Raw genomic sequence first — 17,924 nt, 5'->3', positions numbered from 1 at the left:
CTTTATTCCAGTAATAAAAAAAAACATAAAAAGTGACAAAGCAATAAAGTATGCAGTTTTTGAACTAAAACATAAAACTTTTTATTCTATTTTTATTTTATCGAAACTGGCAACTACAGAATAAAAATATTATTATTAAATCACAGAACACACAGTGTTGTATAGAAAATGTTCATCCGAAGTTATTTTATCGAAGTTAAAAATCATTTACAATTTTGTTTATTGATGAAGTATCGTCATTAAAAAGTTGACATGGTTTCATGATAACATAAGTGGAGTTCAAACTATTTACACCAAGCTGGTGATTAGGAGAGTTTTCAATTAAAACTTATAAAAATACTTGAGTAAGTAAGTTACGTAAAGCAAAATAGTTGCTACGAAGTCTTAATAGATGTTCAAGTTAGTTTAACAGTTATTAAGTTGTACTCGAGCGAATAACTGTTGTTTCGAACCCTTTAAAACTTTTGTACTAGTTCTTTTTGGCTTGTTTCTTGTTCCATTTATGAAAAAATTTAATGCTTATGTCAATTTTTTATGTAACCTCATAATCTGTGTAGCTACCATGAGTTTACGTTAGGTGTGCTCGCTAGCGAGTACGTCAAAAATCTCTATGAAGATTTTGTTTCTTGAAAGTAGCCGCTAGGGGCGCTGCACATTATGTCATACAATTTATGTCATTTTTTTACGTAGTCGCTAGCGAGCACACCTAACGTAAACTCATGGTAAGCACACTGGTTCTCATAAAGTATTCTCAAAAGCTTTGATAATTAAAATACTGGTTTTCTGAAATTCCAAATTAGAATGTATAAAAAAAAACAGATTAAAAAAAACAGATTTCCCAGCCTGTGATTTAGTAAAGTTTCTATCAGACTATTCACAGCCTTAAATCTACAGAAATTAGACTCATAATCGAGTGTCGTCCCATAATAAGGGTCGTATCTTTAAATCCGTAGAAAAACATCGACCACACCAAGCGACAATGAGATTTAACGATCAATTACATGCGACGAAAAGCGTGTGGCGATCGCATACGCACTAGCCGACGGAAAAATGAACCTCTCATGAAATTTAATGTGGAAACGTCTTGAAACCACGCCAAACTAGTGCTGGTAAAAGGTCGATAGTTTCACTATCGATAGTTTCATATAAATAGTGTCAGTCCTCTTGTGTCGCCGTACAAGTAGATACAATTTTAACGCAGATTATCATAATACAAATGTATCACTTGGGATGGCAATTATAGCTACACAAATAATTTGTTTCTAAACATATGTTTTTTGAGAAAATATTATGTAAAAGATATTTCCAGCGTTGTCAGTGAATACTTTAAGACTTAGAGCGGCTTTATGACATTCAGGCTTTTAAAACGCATCCTAACAAAGCGTAGATACCAATTAACATTATTTGTAATATGCACTGAGCTTTCCCGAGAAAGTGACCTCACCAGCCATAACTTAAACTATCGACAACCAGACGTAAACGTACATCACTAACCCAAACCCGCGCCTGAATTATTTATGATCCGCTATTTTAATGGCGTCCCAGTTCGTTCATTACAGTAAGAGTGTTTCTTAATTTTGAATGCAAACTCTAACTCCTATTATTGCGAAATACGTTGCCCATGAAGATTAAAATGATTTATGCTGTTTTGAAACTGCAGTTGGAATACGTTCGCGGTTGGGTAAAGAGACAATGTTAGGGTTTCAGATTTACGACTTAAAATATGACGGGTGTAGGTCTGTTTTACGTTACAATAATTATGGCATAAATAATACAGTACTTTTAATTTTTTTGTATTTGCTTGTCAATTTTGTCCAACACAAGAAAGGTTTGGAAAAAAGATTCAGTTACAGTGTGAGAAAACACATTTATCGACGTTGTGAGAAGTAAACATAGATTTACCCTATCCTGCAACTATACAATGTATAAAACAATAAGAACAAAAGCTATCTTAACTGACGTATCGATAATTACAATATATCGTCTTTTACGGACATGAGAAGTTGTCCCATTTATAACAACGATGCAGGCGTGAAATTGCAAAGATCTAAATCATATTGATCATGCAACTTGATCCATAAAGTTAACCATCTAGATAGGCCTCGGGCTTCGTGGGCTTTTTTATAGGTACTAAAGGATCGTCCTGGCGTAGGATGGCTATGTTGCAGTGAGATATGTAATTTAGTGGTTTACATAAATGACTAGGATAAAAATACTAATATGAGAAAAAAGAAGGAAGATCATCTATCTACTATGTTAAAACTGAAATTAGGTATAAAAAAAACATAGCAACGACATAATGTTCCTGAGAGATGTTTAGGCTATCTGCTTTAAGTTATTATTATGTACCTAAGTATTATTTAAAAAAAAATATTATGACCTTATGGTAAAAAAAACGCAAGTTCATCGCCATTAACAAAAGAAAAAGAAGTAAAATAACAGATTTCAGAATTGACAAATATTACCAAAGTCCTTTATTATTTTACCTAGGCTACATACAATGTTGTTCGTCCTAAAATCCTTCAAGCAAAAACTGATTGTGATCAGCACCAACGACATCTAAATGTGGAGCTGGAGACGGTAAATCAATCGCCTACGCTTCGCCCGCGGCTGTACTTACCTATCATGACGTCTGCCACCACTCGTAAACATCTTTCGATGCCTGACACAGTGCACACGAAAATCAATAGTGGGGTAAGGTGATTCCTTAGCATTTTTCAGTTAGAGAATGTAAGTACATAAATTCAAACGTAATCTTTCCTGTAAGTACCTATCATGACGTTTGCCACTACTCGTATCGATGCCTGACGTAGAGCGCACATGAAAATGAATAGTGTAGTAAGACGATTGTTTAGCATTTTCCACTAAATTATGATACATAGTTCAGATAAATTCAAATATTTATCATTTTCATCTATAAATTAATTCATTATCAATAACAAATCAGCGTAGTAGGACTTAAAAATATTACTAAACAATTATTTGTACTAAATAATGCCTCTTGGTTCTGCGAATTAAAAGGGATTTTAATAAAACTTTTCAATGGCCATATTTATGATCGCACTGTCGTACCTACACAACTCAGAATGATTTATTTATTGTGTCAAAACTCAACCGCAATTATCTCAAAACAACGTTTTTGGAGTTAGCACAATGTTGTTTTTCATGTGCGACATTGTGAGGGCGTCAAACGCAATAAAATGGATTACGGTTGCGCTCGCGATGCAATGTTTGCACTGAGCCAAAGCACACCATGCGTTGCGGTGGCGTTGCGGCGCCGGAGCGGTGTCGCTGCGTCGTCTTACATAGAAATATCTGTGGCGGGCACACGAGCGATGCGGCGCCGTGCCGCGCGATACGTCAAAATCTTTGAGGTGTGGCGCCGCAACGCATCGTGTGCTTTGGCTCTTACGGTACTGGATCGGAATGGTTTTGAAATATCATTTATTTTGTCCCTGGTCTTGTTTACTCACTTTGATATAAAGTAAAAATAACTTACTGGGAGGAGAAAGGAGTGGGTGGTGTTTTGTAGCTTGTTATTAATCCTCTTAAGGAATTAGAAGGTTATATTAAAATACTTACTCTAAAATAAGTTCATAATACTTTAACAACAAGTATTATTCTTAGGTACCTAATAAAAGATTTCTTCGTTTCAAAAATCCATAGAGTAGAGAAACAAAAACTATAGCAACTGTTGGGACAAACTTATTTTAAACTAGCTCAAGACTAAACAACACTTCATCGATTATTGTAAAAAAACAAAAGACGAATAGACCCATAGAGAAGCTAGAAACATTCAACTTGTAGACAAAGACAACAAAGACGAAACAAAACAAAACACAACTAACATTAATGTGTTCTCTCAAAATAAATACAGCTAATAAATTCAGTTAGGTTCGTGGAAATATCGGCAAGTCGGAACACTGGCACGAAAATGTTATGTAAACACCAGAAGTATCTACCAGCCTGCCCTGGGGTCGTCCTTCTGAATAAATAACGCTGTAGGAAGGCAAACTCAAACAAAAGTAAATTTATTCACCAAATACGACGATTAATACACGATCTCACGACAGATTTATATTTGCGAATGTCGGTGTACATCTTGTATGGTGTGTACCCGCCCCTATACTATTTTGGTTTGTTGGTTTTTATCGACAAAATTATATGTTACTTAAATAATTAATTAATTTGCTAAAAAAAGTACTTTAAAATGTTTCAGCTTATACTTTTTTAATGTTGTACATGCTTATTCTTACAATAATTTTACTGGAATCACCTTGTTTCATAAACTAAGTGAAAACTGTTGCTTGTAATTTTCAGTTAACACATTTCATTAATTGCTACTGTAATTTATAAATTTGTAGTTAGGTTTTAAATAAATGTTAAAAATATGTTACATATTGTAGGACAAGCCAAACAGGCTCTAAAATGGCCGATCAAAAATCGTTGTGAAAACATTTCGGCCCTCGGAAACGCAAAAGGACAACACATCTTTTTACGATAGCTCCAACTGGCTTTCTGGTCGTTTTTATGCTAGTCTGTTTTATGACTTCCACCGCAACTGTACAAGCTTATTCGAACGAATCTTTAAACATCGGTATTGGACTATCACTATAAAACCCAATCTATTTAAATCTTCAAGACCTGCTAGTAGTACTAGTAGTTTAGGGCTATATTGCTAAATGTGCAGGATATAAAAAGACTGGTTGGTTGGTTGGTTCCCAGTAGGTCGTATGACTATTAAATGCAAAAAATGAATTGAGTATTAAGATCTTTCGCTGACCAGATGTCTTCGTTTCCTTTGAGCTACGTATAAGTAATATTGTTTTGTTTATAACTGGGTAAATAGGCATGTGTGTAACAAGCTGTTTAAGGCTAGAAGGCTCAGTTGGAAGAGCAGTCGCCCGGCAAGCGGAAGGTCGTGGGTTCGAGTCCCGCCTTAGGCAGTTCGATTTTTTCAAGTTGTTTATTTAAAAAATATAGAAAAGGTATCGATATGATGAAAGATCATATCGTGTACACACTGTAAAGAAAAGAAAGAAAATTCTGAATCAGATTTAAATTTCAATGCTTTTTATTCTTTCTCATTCAATGTCAAAACTTAAGTTTAAACTTCACTAATTCATCCATCTATTGTACTCTCGAGCTAAAGATTCAACTCAGCATACCTTTAGCAAAACGAACCGCAGACGCGACAATACGTCTACTTTGAACAATAAATCTAATATTAACAAGTAAAATGAACACAAAGTCACAGTCTGCCGGCAGAATAGCCAACGAATTTGCAGTAGACTGCGGAGTTGGGGTTGTACATAATTAAATAGCAGCACTAACGTAGATATCTAAGTGTAGGTACATAGCTCTGCACGAATGAGTGAGCTAAGCATATTCTCCCGATATATCTTGGGACGAGAACAGTGATATATTGTGGTAAGCATTCATAATTACCATAGAACGAAATATGTTGTCGAAAATACTAGTGGCAATTAGTTTGTATCCGATACTGAATTCGTATTTCTTCATTCGCAAACTGTATCATTGTAAGGAATATTTCAGGATCAGAATAAAGAATGGCACAGACAAGCAAATTAGTTTCAAACTACACATTTTTGTTTGCCCAGTCACATACCACAGTATTTAGCTTTATGTGCTATCAAATCATAGGTTATGTACAACGAAAATGGCAAACAAAAAAATCGACAATCGACCACATTGTTCAGTTGTCAAAATCATTAGACAAATGATATGATGACAAAGGGACCTACGAGTAACTACGAGTGCTTTCAATAACTGGGGCATAATAAAAAGCTCTTGTTATATACAAAGTAAATATCAACAAAACTATCCCTCAGTGCAAACATTCGGGGCACTTTAGTTAATCGATTTAGCATAAAATATCCGTCGATCAATCATTTTCAATTTGTTTTCAATATCACCGCGTTGGATAATAACCGTGGCTGTGTAACGGTTGGAAGTGGCCGTAATGGTGGTACATCCGGTTGCGCCCGCGCCCATAGCCACGGAACTTCAATTTCCGTCCCAAATCTGATTTTTCCCTTTATGACAGCAACACGAATCCTGTTTTTTATTTTTATTTTTTACGAAATAAGGATGCGTATTGATGAGGTTGACTTTGACGAGCTTAAATTAAGTGAGCGTTCGGGGAGGTTCACCGGAGTGTGTTATTGACTTCATTTTGAGACAGAATGAACAACAGAATGTAGATTGTGTATGAATCAACATATTTGATTTGATTTATGTGCAAGTAATTTTATTTAAAGAGAAGTAAGTATACCTGTAACAGTACATGTAATGGAGCACAAATTAACGCAACTTTCCTCCCTTGTTTCAGGCATATAATTATGTAGCGTTTTCCAACGCCCTAATATCCTCTAAAATCATCAAACTTCGTTCAGCGGTTTACAAAACAAACAAAATAACAAAGCTACTTAAATTAAATTATGTATTAGCTACAACAATAATATTTACATTAAAACTACACTATTCGAAGTAATGAACTATCAAAACTAATCAAGGTTGCATAAAGTCAAACAACCGGCGCATTTAAAGCGATTCATTGAAAATGAAACCCCATTTGGCTTTATTAAAAAGATTGATGGGATGGCTACCCAAGAACGATTTATTTAAGTTAACCGAAACCGTGTTTCGTCGAAAAACAATATGGTTTCATTTGTTCTAAATAAAACGATTTCTCACAGTAGCGAGCATCTCGAATAGTGTTGTGATTGTAGCGAAACTCGATTAAGGACTAACTGAAATCTAGTACGTATTGTAGCTCTGGAAAATGAACTAAATTGAGTTCCCATTAGTGTGTTTTCGCGCACATTCTAGGTTTTCAACAGATATTTTCTATTTGGAACTGTGAGATCGTACCTACTTACGTCGGTATATTTATTCTTAAATATTATAAGCTTACTAGCCTTTGTGCTAATGTCTGCTATTTGTTTTAGGTATAAAACTCATAAAACTCTAAATAATGTAATGGTGATGAAATCGGTCGAATAGTTTCAGAGCCTATTCAATACAAACAATCAAATCATTTCTCTTTACAATAAATCTACGCTAAGATTTATTTTTAACTTCTTCTGAACCTATCACTTACAAAAGCGCGTGGATATTTGAATCTAAATTATAATTACCTTGTTCAAATTTACTTAGTAATGGATACCCCATTACTAATTACCATCTTCTCGATTTAAAAGCAACGGCGCATCACTAATACCTTTGTTATAACAACGGCTTGAGTAAACAAATTTTAGGATCCTTTACGTGCATGTGGTGTGGTGTTACTTTCATTTGTTGTTTTAACAAAACAAAGCAAACCTTCCCTGAACACCACGTGTGACCAAAAGGTAACGACGGTTATGTGTAAGTTGTAAAGGAGAACATTATGGCTTGTTGGAGCACGCACAAGTAATTTGTGGACTGGAAATTAGAAATGAAATATGAACGTTGCTGGGATAAAGTTCTCGTGTTCTGTGATGTATTTAGGACTTGTAGGGACGTTGCGTGATCGTAATAATACGTTTTGTAAAGTAGAATCGTTTTGTCTTCTAGTTTCAAATTGGGTTACATGTAGATATAATTGCGTAAAGCATTTCATTTTCCTGTCGACACAATAATTATCTGTAACACTATTCAATTCTGATATCAGACTAAATTACCGTTCGTCTGTCCATCGGGAAAACGGACTAATTCACACAATACAGTATCACTGCTATGCTTGTGTGGTAGAGTTAAGAATCGGTCCTATTATATTCAAGTTTCCAACTCCACAATACTCAAGCGATATCAAACTCGGAATACATGGGATAATCTCTACTTAGTAACAAAGAAACAATTTAATTAATTACTCCACTTTCCGAATACCCGATGCTTGCCGGAGCAAATCAAAGTCGACTTCAAAACAAGATTCGCATAATCGCAATTGATTCCAAACGACACCCGGCTTAGTTCGAGCACCAAGTGACTTAGGCAAAAAGAAGTGGGATTATTCGGTAATCTTAGAAAGAGACGACGAGACACGCGTCTCGTCTCAGATGGGCCACATTAAACCCACATTAGCTCTCCATCGATTACCACTTGTGACAATTTTGTTTCGCCTTTGAAGACGTCTGGACATAGTACAATTTTAAAAGTAGATCTAAAGATGATCGACCTGAAATGATGATCTATCTGAAAATAAATAAATGTCTACGCCGTAAAAACCTCTAAAGGCGTGTTTAGTTTATTCTTTTGAGCAGTAAGTCTATAGACAAACCTGCCAATAGGCCAGCCTCTCAATGTCGATACACACCTTAAGGCTATCATAGCTGGATCATGGATAAGTATGATATTTTGATTATTTAAATATTCAACCGTAATAATGGTTGAAAATCTCGTGCTCATCATACCAACATTGGCCCCAACAAGAATGGAGCCGTCAACCGTAGCAGCTGACGTTGTTACCCGGTATGCGAATCACTAGGTTAGGCGACCGTCGGTTGTCACAAGTATGTTTTACTGTTGTCTTATACTGTGGCTTGTCAAAGGTCTCCGTGGCCATTTCGGCGCACGAGCTGCGAACGTATTATTTTTGCGGGTAATGATGGATGGGTAGGCGGAAATTAGTACATTGGTATTTGCGGAGCGATATTACTTTTGCTCGGCAGGTTTATGTTGGAAATAAAAGGCTTCGGTGGATAAATAGCATCCTCTGATGATGATAAATATCATGATCATGAATTGCGAGTAAATACAGCGAGTAAAAAAATTAAATACTTAAAAAGGGCGTGCCTAATCATTTTCTTGATCTAAGCTCGCATTAGATCGTGGCATTTCAACTAATTGCGTTTTTTTGGTGTACATGCAAAAAAAGCATACTCGTGTCTATTTAGATTAATGTTTACTTTGTAAAATGGAAGCATAATACCACGATAATTTTAAGTACCGAACAGCAAATAAACGTTGCTTTACACGTGCGATGTCCTACGAAAACAGATTTAGGGCGCACTTGACGGGCATCGAAACAGCTTCAGCACAAAGCCATGAAAGCGGCTTATTTCACAGAAAGGGGATTAGAGCATAATCTGCAACGGAGCGGTTGACATACGCCCGAGGCGCGCTGGCGAGTCGCTGGCAGTTTGCTGAGAGTAAATACAGTTACTGTAGTGATGGGATAGTATGTAGTATCCCAGTCGGGAGTACGTCCGAGTGAGGACTCGACTTGCAATGTATTTACAAAGACACCTCGGTTTCCATTCTAGAGTATGCTATGTGCTAGTATTCCACTTGAGAGTCTGTACCTACGTCGGAATGAGTACTCGACTTGTAGTGTATTTCTTGATCACGTTTGGTCAATGGTCTGACTAGCTTGGGGCATAAGCTAGTCTTGGGTACGTTTGAGAGACTCCAGTAGCTCAGTGAATGAGGAGAATGTCCTAGACACGTTCGTCATTTATCGAATGGTTTGATAGTGTTCCACTCACACAACACCCTTTAGCAGTTTGCTGAGAATAAATACAGTTACTGAAGTGATGGGATACTACCCCACTCGGGAGTATGTCCGAGTGAGGACTTGCAATGTATTTACAAAGACACCTCGGTCACTCGGACGGTTTCCATTCTAGAGTAGAGATGGGCTTCCAGACGGGTGCATAATTATTTGACTACGCAATTTGTAATAAAAGTATTTGCTAGACACGATAGTAACTCATCGGACGGTTACAGAGGGTTAGTGAAGTGAGAACTGAACTTTTACTTAGTGTTCCTGTTCCTTTTCCGTCCAGTAACCCGTACAGATATGGGCACCTTGGAGTTAGGTTGGAGTGAATATTCAATTTGAATTGTATTTATAATTCCTAGACACATTAGTCACTTTTTAACAGTTTGAAAAGAATATAAGCGTATATTCGAGTAGGTACATAATGTACATATTGATGGTAGGTACTGACTGATCTTAATATTCTGAACAAATCTTAATTTTCTCATTATCTCCAAATTACGATTACAAAACCTAATTCTGTCATTCTTAGCACAACACTATTATACTCTAGTAACGAGTCGAACGTACACTTGCAAACCGCTAAGTACGGTCGGACCATGAATGAAAATGTTTACTAAGCTCAAAATTATTTTACAGTCATTGTTAGTCCGGCTGAGTCGGGCTACGGCGTCATTATAGTGCTAAACAGCGCCAGTTCAAATGTTATTGTAGCCCTAGATTATATTTAAGTGTTTAAACTACGCAATAACGGTTGTTGCAAGTTATATCACGGTATAAACAGCTTTCATATTGCGACATTTACTAAAACTCTAATAACTTAGAACAGTCTGATGTCAAATTATCAATCGATTCCAAACCTTTTAAATTAGCAAATAATGCCGATTTAGGATTATCTGATAGCGATTAGATAACAACACATAAAAAAGTAACTACAATAATGGCAGTAGATCACGAAAATAGAATAAAATTTATAATCGTTTGAAAGTACTGAAATATTGTCGTCCTGTAAGATTCACCTAAAGACTAAAGATCGAATAGGTAATTATATCGTTAGTATGGGATACCATCATTGCCCGCAACCCTTTATGGTGTGTGCCTGTGATTCTGGTTACCGTACTCTACGTACTTAACTTTAACCAGTAAATATGTTTCATTAGCTTTGAACCTTATTTCTTCAACATAAAGTTTATAGTACCAGTGGCAACAATGCAGCCACTATCAAAAGGGTTAATATTGTATTGTTCCCGTTGACATATCGCCGTCGCGGTGACGACCCTTTACGCATTCAGGGGTGCCAACGCTAGAGTCACTTTAGAATGAATTCAAGGATGGCATTCATCCTAGATAATATAGAATTTAGTAGACGCACTATTCGCTGAATTTTGTCTGAATGTTGTTTAACCCTTCAAGCCCTGCGAATCGAGACACAGTAGAAATCAATTGTTACGCAGTCTTATGCAATTTCTTGGGTTAAAATGGGTTAATATTCAAGAAACTTGCAATAGCTTTGCGATAGTTAATTGTTCTAATGTCTAATTTAAGAAATTACACATTTCCAATTTTAAGTTTAATGGATATAACGTTAAGATAAAAAAAAATGGTTGAAATAGTTATCCCGTTTTAGACTTCCACGAATCTTATCGTCATTATCTTTGTAAACGACAAATGAGCTTACAATCTATTTAAAGATTATTATTTACCTTATGACATGGTTATGTTCCAGATGTTCACCAATCCTGGAAAAGGAAATACAAAGGTCAAGGATCGTATTGTTGGACATAAATTGAGGCGGTTATAAAACATGAATAGAGTCGATAAAAAAGAGATAAAAATAACGAGTGCATTCCGTCAATGTGACGAGGAAGGCATGTGTCAAGTCATTATCGGATGATTCACAGAGTCACCGACGCTCATAGGCTAAGGGATAAGGTGCAGTATTGTTAGCAGTGGTGCATTTCGTTCTTTAAAAGATATACAGAAAAGTGTCTTATTCTATTATAGGACACTAAATATAAATATTTTAGGATACTAAAGTACAAAACTTAACTAATACTTAAAATAAAAAAGGGTCTTAAGAAGATTCTGACGTAACCGTGCGTTTTAGACTTTATTTTTGGGTACAATAAATTCTGAAATCAAATAAGTAAATTACTTTTGTTAACATTTTATTCGCATTTTCACTAAGACCTAAATGGCTACAATAAAGCTAAAAAAGGTAACGAACCAAATAACTGTTGCTATTTCCAATACGTTGTAAACTTGACTGAAATATATTCTTTTATTTTTATTATTATTTATATTTATTAGTTTCTCAGACTAAACATTTCTGTACCTATCAGGTCTCGACGTTAAAAAACAATGTTTTAATAGTAGGCTTTAAAATATAATAAATGATGTTAGTTAAGTACCTAGTCCTGCGACGTTGCGCTGTTTTACAAAATGTAACCCTGTACTCTACTTCTAATGCTATTGAGCCGGACAATGGCTCTTAACCTATAAAAGCTTGACCACTGGTCAGTGCCAGAATTGGCCGATAATGGGACACCCACATGCGGGAGTATTGACTTACAATAAACGTCATATATTTCCTAATAGACCAGTATTTGAGTCCCAACTTACGACAAATCAATTTGAGTACTGCGGTTACGACATTAAAGGCGGGTCTGGGTGAGGCTCTAAAGACTCTGAAATAGCGGATTATGACAATCCAGTTTTTCGGGACATTGCAAACGGGATGTTCATGTGAACGTTAAATTAAACTACGTATACTACTAAATGAGATTCAGGGAAAAAAACAGTTCCTGCAAAAACAGGATTTTCTTTATGGAAACAAGTCTTTATACATAATAGAGCGTTAAAAAAAGAAAATTTCAATTACCTTTATAAGGAACCGATTTACGAAAAAACTGGGTTAATTTGATGTCTGAGCGACAATGACAATAGAAGTTAATCCTTAGCTGACAGCGAGCTTCGATAGAACATTAAAGTAGGTCAACAGGTAGGTAAATAAATTAAACAGAGATATAGAGACAAATTAGTTTTACAAAGTAAACAACATTACGCGTGGAAAATAAAGATGATGTTTGGTGGCTTCGGCAATTCATCCCAATTTACAGTTTAGATTTTTTTTTCAATAATATTGATTTCATGTTCCTTCAGTTCAATTTTCACTTACATCTCTTTTCTTTACAGGTAATTTATGAATACAAAAGAAGAATAATATAAAAAGAAAGAACTATTAAAGAAAAATAATAAAAAAAATAAACCTAATCTTAAAACGTAAAACGTAAAACGTATATTTCTGAAATAAAAAAAAAACATTAAAGAAATTATAATTACTTTACCCGCTACCGCGTCCGTTCTCGAGCTTGCTTGGGCCCAAAAGGGGAAAGTGGTAACTGTTTTATTATCGTGTCATTACTATAACAGGCTGACAGCGACATCGTAAATGTTATGAATTGGAGAATATTCAATAATATTCTGCTTGAGGCATGTGAACCAGACAGCGGGTTGGTATGTTTTGTTTGATATCCACAATGCAAGTGACTAGTGTAGGTAGATAGTATCGGATACTTTAGTTATAGATCATAGTAGTAACATTACAGTAGTATATATTTCATAGAATGTCAATGTGACTTTTTGACTGTAAAAATATTTCTAACATCCTATAAAATTTAAATAAAATATAATTAAAACATCTTTAATTAAAAAAATGTCGTCAAGTTTTGTTCTCAATGAGCCTTTTGTTGTCATGATTTTGTCACCTTTGTCTGCTGGTTTAAAAATAGCGACTTTTTTGTTGTGGAGGAAATGCTTGATCTATACATAGCTCTTGTTCTAAGTATACCCATAATTATTATGGTCCTATCTGCTACGAGACTGCGTGGTAGTTTAATAACTTAGTATTGTGCTGATATCTAGATGTTTTGTTACTAATTCAGTCCCTGCAACTGCTCAAACAATAAAACAATTAACTTGAAAAATGACGCCACTTAGTCGCCAAACACTTCAATCACGGTTGAATACTAGATTGCTATCGGTTTATTATTCATTTCCTCTACCTCCCAGACTCGCATTAGCATTTTAAATTACGTAATGAATTTACAAGGGATCGACGAGCCTAAAGGACGCAGCACACCTATCAACCCGAAAAGGGATCGTAACCATATGAACTTCAGGTGGTCAGTATTCTTTGTATGAAACCATACTGCAACATAAAGTGTCCGCACTGTAACGTTGGTAACGTAAACACCTCGCATTGGCTTGACAGCTCGCGAAAAGCGATGACATCTCGCGAAAAGCGATTCAGTCTTGATCCTTTTCCGACTTAATAAGTGAGCTACGTCCTTAAGCCGAACATGCGGTCGGAAAAATTAAGTATTACAAGATTTGGTTAAGTGAACATGCATATTCACTTTGTAAGCTCCCGCTTACAGATGCCGATGGGTTATGTAGGCGTGCGGGGTACAGGTAAATTGCCTTCACTTTAGCCAAGCATTTTTACAGACATTTTTTATTTGTAGCTAGTGTAACTACTTGTTAACAATAATTGGCTGAAGTATGTTTTTTATAATTAGGGACCTAAATTGTGCACTTCTGACTTTGGAATATACTTATGCAAGCTATTTGACTTTGGTTCAGTTCTGGTAGGTACTCTAAGGGCTGGGTTGTGCTATCTTACTTTAACTTTATCAAACGTCAAAAATCTGTCAAACTCCATACAAAAAGACCGATTATCGTTATAGCTACTGTTAAAGTTAGGTGGTGCAACTCAGCCTTACGTGTTTTTTCATTCAATATTGTTAGTACCAATGAGAAAGATAACTAAAATCGCACGTAATCGGTTGGTGGAATAAATCTTCTGATCTTTTTATTTTAAGAATTTGTTACATACCAAGAAGTCTAGTTTAACAGATTTTAGACGCAAGTGTCTGAGAAACAATCTTCAACTCTTGTAACTTCTTAGAGACTCTTGTATTAGTTAACTTCTTTCTACATAATTACGTACCAATATATGTAAACTCTGAGTTGCACCACCTAACTTTGACCGTATTTATAACGACAATAGTGTGCCTACCATGAGTTTACGTTAGGTGTGCTCGCTAGCGACTGCGTAAGAAATTGACATTTAAATGTATGACATATTGTGCAGCGCCCCTAGCGGCTACTTTCAAGAAATAAAATATTCATAGAATTTTTTGACGTATTCGCTAGCGAGCTCACCTAACGTAAACTCATGGTAGGCACACTGGTGTTTTTGTATGGATTTTGACAGTTAAAGTTTGTCAAAGTTAAAGCAAGATGGTGCAACCTAGCCTTAGCTTATAATCGCGATAAAAATTTACCTTTTTTCACAATAGCCTAACACTTATCTGCCAGATCCTATCTGTATGCTAATGCATACAATTACCAATATCAGATCTAGGTACCCATCAATATCTTTTTATAGTCGCTGTCAAAAGTATCACACTTTAATTTTAACCACTCAAACCATATTAGTAAAGTAATTAGTCATAGATGACGCCATCTTGGAATTTAATTATAGCATACTATTTTTTGCGGATGTCAATCATCATAGATTATATTTACATAACAATATTAACGGGATAGAGATCAATCTTTCTGTTTGATCTACAATTGTTTGCTTGTCTGTTTCTTTGTGTCATATTAGTATGAAGTTTCTTTTGAACGTCAATACCCGCCCACCTAAAGAGCTTTCATAAGATAGTACAGTGAGGAGAGAAAATAAACTGATTGTTTTAAAGTTGCGTGATTGATTTAAAGTTGATTCGATTTGCGATTACTGTAATTTGTACACTGATGTTTGTTTAGGTCTATCTTTGCGGGGATAAATGGAGTTAGTACCTACCAATTTGATTACCAAATTGAGTTCACATGAAAATGAGTATTTTTGGCTCATGTTTTATGTAGATTTTTTACAAGCTTCATCCATCATAGAGAATTTAATCAATCTAAGAAATTTAATCAAAGCCACCTAAATATACCTACAATTTTAGGGAACGGGCAATGTCTAACGTAGCAGACATTTTTTTTTTTCAAGTCAATTCCAAGTATCTCGACTATACGTCGACTGTACATCACAGTTAAGTGTTATTAAACAACCAAATAGCCACATTAATTCAAGACAATCTCGCAGCTCGACTGTACACCAAAATAGACGATAACCATCAATAAAGCGTTTGCTTAGCGACCTTAATTCGCCACCAAAAGCACGTCAGGCGGCTGACGGCACTACAATTACGTAGCGAGCCAGATAAGCTTTTTTTAATTCCAGCCAGTCGGTTTTAGAAGCCTTAGGCGTACACTTAAGACAAAATTTAATTTTGCTATAATGTTATAATTATGATCACAGTTTTGTCGAATTTTGAGGGGTGATGAAAAACTTATTATAGGATACTGAAACTGTTAGTGGTGATCGTTTTATTTCGCGGCAGGCTTAAGTTACCTATGTAGGGATACAACCACTTAGTAAAAGTGCTTTTTAAAAGCCTACTTGCAAAAAAAATAGTTTTATGAGTTTTGTGTATTCTTATAAGTACAAGAAACGGCTTAAGATTCCCTTAGGATCACCACAAAGCATGGTTGGCTCCTTTTTTATTCAGTCACCTCCAGGTATTATAATTAGGTCTTTTTTGAGGTCATGTGATCTCCATTTAAGAACCTGCTCACTCCAAGTATTCGTCTACAAAAATTGAGTTTATCAAGTTTTGACGCGTTTTACGTTTTAGTTAAAACTGGCACCACTTGGCCACACCCAAAAGTCTAGCCAAAATTTCAACCGCACACTACATTTTTGTGCTGGTACTCACTCAAGTCTGTAGCTATACTAAAGTGTGCAAAAAAATCGCTACGATTTCCAAACAAGCTCCAAACTACAGCAATTAAAACGCGCTCAACAATCTGTCTGTAGTGTATGCTTCGTGAAAATTCAAAGCGGTAAATCCGCACCCACGCACCGCCAGCCTAATCACTCATTAAGCTTAACATTACTCGGACGAATATGCATGAACTGAAGTTTATCGCTCCATTGCTTCGAATGGGATTAGCTGACGAAAGGCACGACGATGTAGCCTTACACTATACATGGATACAGTAATATTCTTGGGAAGACAGCTTAAGATTTGACCTCTTCTCTTCTTCTTAAAGATGTATTAAGTATTGCCTCTTTGATCGAGTAGTTAAGGCAAAAGACGCGCTTTTTCCCGGTTTGGTTAGATAACAGCATTGAATGAACCTGACTGTTCAAAAGTTCCCAGATTCCTCATTCCCTTTTTAAGACGAAATGTTAAGATGTTGAATTCAGGATAACCTCGTCTTACTTAGGCTCAGTTGCACCACCTGACTTTAACGGTAACTATGACGATAACCGGTGCGTTTTGTATGGAGTTTGACAGATTTTTGACGTTTGTCAAAGTTAGAGTCAGATGATGCAACCCAGCCTTACATATCCATTTATAACAGACAGAGAGTTACCCTACAGCCTTATTAATAACTTGGTACTTATTATAATAATATACCTACTCGTAACTGCTCAGTGTACCTACCATGAGTTTACGTTAGGTGTGCTCGCTAGCGAAAACGTCAAAAAATTCTATGGAGATTATGTTTCTTGAAAGTAGCCGCTAGGGGCGCTGCACAATATGTCATACAATTAATGTCATTTTTTTACGCAGTCGCTAGCGAGCACACGTAACGTAAACTCATGGTAAGCACACTGGTAACAAGCAACAGTCGTCCGTTAGGTACCGACATTTGATTTTCATTTGTTTTATTTACGAGTAAGTTACAATTGATTTTCATTTGTTTTTTTTCTGGACTGAAAAACCTGATAGTACAGCACTAAAAAAATTAATAAACAAGAGGATCTACTGTCTCACCTTTCCATTCTGTTCTTTCTACTATTAGGTACGTCATCGGACCGACTAAACTGTCGCTATAGTTCGTAAATCGGAACGTCATAAAGTTATTTATAAGCTGGGATTATACAAATAAAATTCGTTAGGAACACACGGGAGATTTTGATTTCTCATGCGGATAACATGCTCGGTTGAACGCATTAGAAATTTATTAGGTGTAGTCCGTAGCGTAGATGTATTAAAGTTATAAGCTATGCGTATCATAATTTTACTGATTATAGCTGTAGAGATACAAAACATAGTATTTAACACCAAATTACTAAACTTTAAAAAACCTAAGGTAACTAGGGACAGGTTAAAATCAGAGTATCAGAAATCGAAAATAACAAGTTTACTATAAAATCAATTACAGGTCTGGATACAGTTCTCTAGTGTCGTTTCATGATCCTGTTCGAAAAGATGTTCAAAACTCGATTCAGTCTCAGCATAGATTCTAGCTTTAATTTCGTTATGTTCTAAATCTAATATTGAACCAACACCAG

At 35.7% G+C, this 17,924-nt stretch overlaps 1 protein-coding gene across 5 annotated transcripts in view; it reads right to left on the bottom strand.

Annotated features, from left to right (window-relative positions):
• LOC114350627 (uncharacterized) overlaps window positions 1–17,924 on the bottom strand; it is a 125,402-nt gene that overhangs the window by 24,677 nt on the left and 82,801 nt on the right. For 4 of the 5 annotated variants that reach the window (XR_003655713.1, XM_028301493.1, XM_028301494.1 and 1 more), the window contains exon 2: window positions 11,206–11,241. The exons of the other annotated variant lie outside the window; for it this stretch is intronic. The gene's annotated coding sequence lies outside the window, so the exon portion shown is untranslated. The remainder of the gene's footprint in view (window positions 1–11,205; window positions 11,242–17,924) is intronic. 5 annotated transcript variants of the gene reach the window in all.

The sequence above is a fragment of the Ostrinia furnacalis genome, unplaced genomic scaffold, assembly GCF_004193835.3.
Source record: "Ostrinia furnacalis isolate ACB-3 unplaced genomic scaffold, ASM419383v2 OfSCF0932, whole genome shotgun sequence".
Lineage (NCBI taxonomy): Eukaryota > Metazoa > Arthropoda > Insecta > Lepidoptera > Crambidae > Ostrinia > Ostrinia furnacalis.
Note: the sequence above shows the minus strand (reverse complement) of the source record. Positions and strands in the feature narration are given on the sequence as shown.